Genomic DNA, 7,380 nt, shown 5'->3' with positions numbered 1-7,380 from the left:
TTATTTTGCACACACAAATGGGTCACTGGGTGCATGATCCTACCCACTGATGCCTTAACCTTGGCTATTTACGGTCATAAATGCAGTAGTTATGTGTGTGTAATACAACATCTTTGGATAGGCCACTGGTAATGGAGATCAGACACAGGACTTCTGGATCTAAAGGCATAAACATCTATTGCCTAAACTAAATAAACCTAAGCTGTATTATCTCAGTTAGTAATGGAATCATCAACTTCTATGTGTGGCTCAGCCACTAGTGGGAGACAGAGCATCACACAGAGTCATGGGTCCCATCCCATCTACTTGAGCATAGAAGTACAAAGCATCGTATTACAAATGTCCCATGACATAGCCAGAGGCATTGCATTACGTGTGCAAATGGGGGTGCACATTTTTGGCACATGGACATCCTCTTTTTTGAGAACATCCTCTTAGAAGAACTCCTGCTAGTAAAGAGGAGAGAGCAGAGATTTTAATGCATTGTAACAGGGCGCAGGTGGGCCACTCTATCTTCAGCCACTTCTGCGCCACAAACCAGCCAGAGACCTCTGCTTCGGTGCAATCACCCCTGCTCTTTATTTACAGTACAAGTTCCCACCACCTTGTAGCTACAGACAGCTTCAGACTCACAGTCTCAGGGACTGCTAGCTTCTGCAGCCAGCAGTGGAGCATGGCCTCTAACTCCCTGGCTCCTCCCTTTCCTCTCTCCCTGGCTTCCTTCCTGGCAGCCTTTATGTAGCTCCTGGCTAACGAGGCTGGCAGTTGTTCCCTGTTTGCCACTTAGGCCTGGGCTTACTCAGCCAGCTCCAATTCCCCTTTCCTGACTGGAGCTGGCATGACAGAGGTCTGGCTCAGGGTTTCCTAGCCAGCACCCTGTCACACCCATGTATTGGGCAACTTTCACAAAACATCAAAGGGCCAGACAACAAAGCCAAAGTCCAAAACTATAGAGGGAGAGTTTAAAAGCACGTAAGGAGTTTGGGAGCATAAATGCCACAAAGTCAATGACCCTTGTGTTCCTAAGTCCCTTAGGCATTATTAAAACATTTTCCCCTTTAACATCAAAGGACCAATCGACGAAGACTAATGTTTGCAAAGCTAAGTACTTCAAGTTAGGCACCTAAATCCACATTTACACACTGAAGCAAGTGTCTGCACTGGGAGAGGCAGCTGCTCAGTGTGAAGGATGTGGGGCTGACCTGTGATAATTTACGAATACTGCATGTGACAGGGTTACTGGGATAGTCACCACGCAGCCGTGGTGGGTTACTGGAATGTTTATGGTATGCTCGTTTGGATTAGTTTAATAGCAAGGCTGTGAGGAAACTAGGAGGAAGGCAAGACAATGGCTCCAGATAAACAACCTCGTTGTAAACACGGTGGAGATGGTCTCTCAGCTAAAGTGCGGTTCAGCTGGAGCGTTATCTCCTGGTTACAGGGGCGTGCACAAGGGGGATAAGCAGGGGCACGGGCCCCCAGTAATTGGTAGGGCACAGAGCTCCTCCAGCTCTGGGGCTGCTGCAGGGGGCACAGAGCTCCTCCGGCCCCAGGGCTGTGGTGGGGGGCACAGAGGTCCTCCAGGGCTGCGGCGGGGGGCACAGATCCTGCCCCTCCAAAAGCGGTCACATTCCTGCACACACCCCTTCCTGGTTAAAGCACCCAATGACAAACCAGGAGATCTGGGTTCAGGGCCTACTTTGTCCACCGATTTACTGTGTGGTCTTAGCCAACTTCCTAACCTCTCTGCACCTCTGTTTTTCCATCTGTAAAATGGGGAACACAATGCTTCCTAACCTCACAGGAGTGTTGAGAGGGCTGTTTGATAAGTGTCTCTAAAGCTCTTGGAGATCTACATATAGAGCATAGAAGTATAAAGCATCCATACTGGTATTACTTAGGGTCTAGAAAACAAACAACTATTAGGCCTTGAATTGTGTCCTGCAGCCAGGGTAGTGCACAAAGAAACCTCTTGGAGCTTGGGAAACGAATGAAAATATATAGATTACATTTCTAGAAGATTTTAAAAAGTCAACCACTCAATAACTTCCACCAGATCCTGACATCTTGGAGATTCTTATAGCCTGAATTAGTCCAAGCAACAATTTCTCTCTGCAGGGGATGAAATATATACACATTACTTGTGGGTATTTTAAAGTTATGTCATGGAGGCCTAGAGCATATGGATAGGTGCCCTCTTCAATGTTTGCATAAATCTAAATACATAAAAAAGAAAGTGATGGAGAGCGGCTCATATACCGCATGTGCTTGGCAATGTCTGCCTGTAGGCTGCTGCCCTCCTATGGCAAGTCACAATGGCATCCTCTTCATTCTCAGCCAGCATCTCTGGAAGGAGCACACTGCATTTCTGAGATGATGAGCCAAGGTTTGGCTGCGATACCTGCTGTTAAAATGATAGCCTCCAAAACTCAACGTGCTAGTTCACTATGTGAAGATAAAAACAACGGTTCCTTAGAAAATCAGCACCCTGGGGCATGAATCATCTCTGTTCTGCGAGGGAGCATTTTTTTCGCGCAAAGGGACTGTGCACAACTGAAAGAGCGATTGTCATTCTCAGGTTGCATGTGCCGTTGTTATTGTTGAACGGTAACTTCTCCGGACTATACAGTTGGCTCCAGTGCTCCTCCTCTCCCTAATGACAGAGCGTTTTTTCAAGAGCTTGTATCTTGGCAACATAGGATTGTTGACTTGGAAGCTCACTGTTTAAAATAAGGCTACATTCATTTCAGCAACTCTGCTGAATCTTGCATCTGTTACCATGGTAGGACTGGGAAGCTAACCCTTAGGGCAAGTACCATGTGCTTGCTTCTATTATCAGCATTCTTCCTGTGTGCTCCTTTACTGCCTGCCATTCTGAAGTCTCTGGCAGTATCCCTCCACTCCTATCTCCCCAGAACTATCTTCATGCCCTGGAGAGGCACGCTGCGACTCCACGCATATGTAACCCTTCTGCCCATCAGAGTTGGCAGCAACAAGGGCCGGGTTCAGTATCTAGGGGTCCATTCCAATAACACAATGCAAAACCGGCTCGAGCCCCCACCCAGTGACCTGGGACAAATATATACCACCCCCGCTGGGCGCCTCCAAGAGGCAATACTTCCCCTCTCACAAGCACAGAGTCTGAGTGTGGCAAAAAGCCTTTTAATAAGAGAGAGAAACAATGTGGCATTGTGTTGGGGAAACACCACCAACAGGATTCATAACACAACCCATGAGCAAAAACCCACCCCAAGCAAATTGGGTCGTGTCCTTTCCCTTTGGTTCTTGAGTCCAGCAACCCGAAATCACCCAAAGTCCCAAAAGTCCAATGACCCAAAAGTCTCTGTCCCTGGTCAGGGCAGCCCCAGAGTTCGAAAGTTTATCTGCAGAGCTTTAACTCCCAACCTGGGTGGAGATCGGCGGGGGGAGGGGGGGGGAAGAGGTAAGGGGCACCTTACATGATCTGAAGCTGACCGCCCCACAGCTCCATAGAGCTCTGCTCCGCTCTGCTCCACCAGCTCCACGTCCCACAAGCAGCTCCCGCCGTCCCACAAACTGCTCCACTCCGCGTCCCCCAAGCAGCTCCCGCCATCCTATGACCTGCTCCACCAGCCTGTCCACTAGGCACTCCAGCTGTCCCGCAGACTGCTCCACAATATATCTTCAGGCCCCCCCACTGCTTAACACAACGCTCAGTGATTTCAGTTTTTTAGTGAATTCAGCTTGTAGTAGGGGAGCCTCAGTGCTAGTGCACCATTAGCCCCAAAATGAGCTCAGCAGCCTGTGACTACACTCCTAATGGAATCAAAATTAGCTCTGATATTCCACAGTGGAGAGAGGAGGAAGTACAATTAGCATATAAGGCCCTCACCAAGGGACCCATACCACCAAGTATTAATACTTGTCCCCAGTCTCTCTCAATTCACAGAGTTTTGGAACCCATGACCCTTGCCTAGCGAGTGCTACTTAGTTGATGGTGAGTCCCTCCATCATAACAAAAGGCCAAGTACAGTTCCAAGCACAGTTCCCATAATCAGGGTAATAACAATTTATTCTTCCTGCCCCAATAACAGAGACACTGGGGATCCCACAGCAGCCAAAGTGACCATTTGGGTAGCTATGGCCTCATTCTAGGCGGGGTGGGTGTGCCTATGCAAATGAGATCAGCCCCTGAAGTTCTTTTCCACAACTTGCCACACCTCACCACCAGATGTCAGGGTGGAGCTCATCCTGACTCTGCTTACACATAAGTAGCTCTTGGTATGAGGATTTTTGAAGCAGGACCATGGTACTGAAAGTTAGTCTCATAGTTCTTCCATGATAGGGTGACCAGACAGGAAGTGGGAAAAATCAGGACAGGGGGTGGGGGGTAATAGGAGCCTATATAAGAAAAAGACCCAAAAATTGGGACTGTCCTATAAAATCGGGACATCCGGTCACCCTATTTCACGATCATAATTCCTTCCTTCGCTGAATGGAGATCAGTGTTTCAGCAAGGACAGATTCAGGTTGGCATTATAAGTGCCATTTGGAGTGACTGGGAATAAAGATTTTTCAGTTTTAAAAGGCATTCCGTCCCCTTCCCCTGCAAAGACAGTAATGGCCAAGATTCTCAAACTTGACTAGTGATTTTGGATTGCTTGAATTTTTAGGTGCCCAACTTGAGACATCTTCACAGGGCCTGACATTCAGGCCAGAGCTGAGCTTCCACTTTCGGAAAATCAGGCCCCTTTAAAACATCTCAAGTTGGGCACCTAAAAATTCAAGCAATCCAAAATCGCGAGTCACTTTTGAAAATTGTGACCTTTGTTGTTAGTCAATAGCTTATGCTGACGTCGCTCTTTTCATTCGGAAAGAGCTCATAGCCCTTCACGTCCAACGCCGTATACATGCAGCACCATTCCTGTGTGGGAGGTGGTAATATGGCGACCAAACGCTCCAGTCATTCGGGTGTCTCTCCTAGGACCTGATCCTGAAACCCTTGCTGAGGCAAGTAAACTTTGCTCAACTTAATCATCTTATTGACTTCTCGCATGGTTAAGAATTATTTATGTGAATAAGGGTGTCACAGGGTGACTGGCCCCAGTAAATGAAGTCATCCAGCACCTCGGTGCCAGAACTGGTGCTCTCATTTGGCCAATTCAGAGGCAGGGACAGCACCTGGGCGCTACAAAAGATCAGTGAAGGGAGGCTTGGTGAGTCAGAGCAGGTTGGTTCAGTCAGGAAGGGCAGGTGAGAGCTGCCAGAGACCAGGGGGACTGAAGGAATCTTGGAGGGAGGCAGAAGGTGGGTCCTGGGGGAAGTCTCAAGGTAGGAGAACAACAAGAGGAATATGTTGGCTAGTATCCCCAAGCCAGAGAGGGCTTGAGGGCTGAAGGCCAGGAAGCAGCAGAGGGCACTGCCTGCTGGCTCTAAGCTGAAGGGCTGAAGGCTAGGGAGCAGAGGAGGACCTTACCAGCTGACATCTCCAGAGCTGGACCCAGAGGAACCATGAAAAGGCCAGGGGGAGTGAGGTATGCTCCCCTGACAAGGATGCTCCCAGCAAAGAGACTGTGGGGGTTCCTGAAGGAAAAAGTGGGGTTGCACCGCAGAAGGAAGGTAGCTATCCTGGGACAAGGACAGGAGAGGATTGACAAGGAGTCTGGGCATGGTCACAGGTGCTAGTGTGTGGTATATGGAGCATCGACAGGGGACATGTCTTGAGTTTTAATGACTGCACTGGGGTGAGAAATGAACGTCATGTTTGGGACTTTTGTTGTGGGCTATTTGAACTATGCTGCTTATAATAAACCAGCCTCAAAGAGGGGTATTATTAAGACAAGAAAGCCTGAAGTGAAGTTATTGGGTCACCTGAGAGTGGAAACTGAGGCAGGCATGCCTGTCATGCTACAGCCTGCCACAGGAGGGTGCTCCAGGTGGGGCTACTCTATGACAAAGGATTGCAAGACCACACCTGTAGTCTGTAGGTGCAGTGGGACAGGAACCAAATTTTCCAACTTGGATTGCTAAAGTCAGCCACCTAAATCAACAGAAACACTCTGAAAAAACGTGGCATGATTTTCAAAGATATTGACACCTGCAATTTCAAACTGAAGCCAGTGGAAGCTGGAAGCACTTGTGGTCTCTGAAAAACAGGTTGGAACAGTTCAGGGCACTGCGCCTATATTCTCCCCCCGTGGTCACTTGAGGGCACCCACCCGAGGTTCCTGGCTCCTCAGCTATCACCTCTCTTAGGCAGAGACCCACATTTCTCTCCCACCTGATCAGGGTTTTTTCCAGGCTGCACGGTTCCCTGTCTACACTGTGATATCCCCAGCAAGCCAGACTGCCTAAACAGGCCAGCATCTGCACTTTCCTTTCTCTGCAGAGGCGCTGAACAGCATAACTGCCAGCAGTTACAAGTTCCCGCACAGCTCATTCTACGCAAGCACATTTATTCTTAAGGTAAACACATTACAGAGAATGCATATTAAAAACAATAAAAGAACCTACACACATGCTAAAAAACAAAGATCACCCCAACTCCTCAGCGCGTAGCTTCTAAAGAGCTAGGGTTTGCATTACCAGAGGTGGGGAATTTGCATTCACCTCCCCACAGATATTCCCCAGGAAAACTACTTAGCATATTTTGTTCCAAAAATCCACTCTGGTCTGGCACATTGCTCAATATTGTCTTTTGAACTCCCAGGTCTCACATCTGTCATATCTCCCCACTCCAGAAGGTACATACAATTGCAGCCCACAATAATACATAAACCATTCATTTAATATAATGGACCCCAAATATACGTCAACTTAATTCAGTAAGGTCTCCCTGGGATATTGCAGGAATTTGCCATGTTTCCCACACAGTTCCATGAGTTCCACTGACTTTTAGTTAGGAGCCTAAGTGTGGATTTCGGTGCTTGTCTTTAAGCACTGAAGTTAGAAAGTAAAAAGAAAAGGAGTACTTGTGGCACCTTAGAGACTAACAAATTTATTTGAGCATAAGCTTTCGTGAGCTACAGCTCACTTCATCGGATGCATTCAGTGGAAAATACACTTGCTCAAATAAATTTGTTAGTCTCTAAGGTGCCACAAGTACTCCTTTTCTTTTTGCGAATACAGACTAACACGGCTGCTACTCTGAAGTTAGAAAGTGTCGCCCTGTGTCATTTATCTGTCTGAGAAGCTCACTGCACAGCTGGGGCCGTAATAATAAACCACCTGCTCATCAAGGCTCCTAGCCTGGATTATGGAGCAATTTTAGGGAAATGACTGGCTTTGGGCAAGGCAACTAGATCTACTAATGCTAACAGCTGATCTCTTTATCTGTACATGGGATACAGCATGGTCACCACTGTGGCCACGGAAAAGGATTGATTCTTAGCCCTCCTTCGA

The sequence above is a fragment of the Natator depressus genome, chromosome 1 (assembly GCF_965152275.1).
Source record: "Natator depressus isolate rNatDep1 chromosome 1, rNatDep2.hap1, whole genome shotgun sequence".
NCBI lineage: Eukaryota > Metazoa > Chordata > Testudines > Cheloniidae > Natator > Natator depressus.
This window is presented reverse-complemented; position numbering follows the sequence as displayed.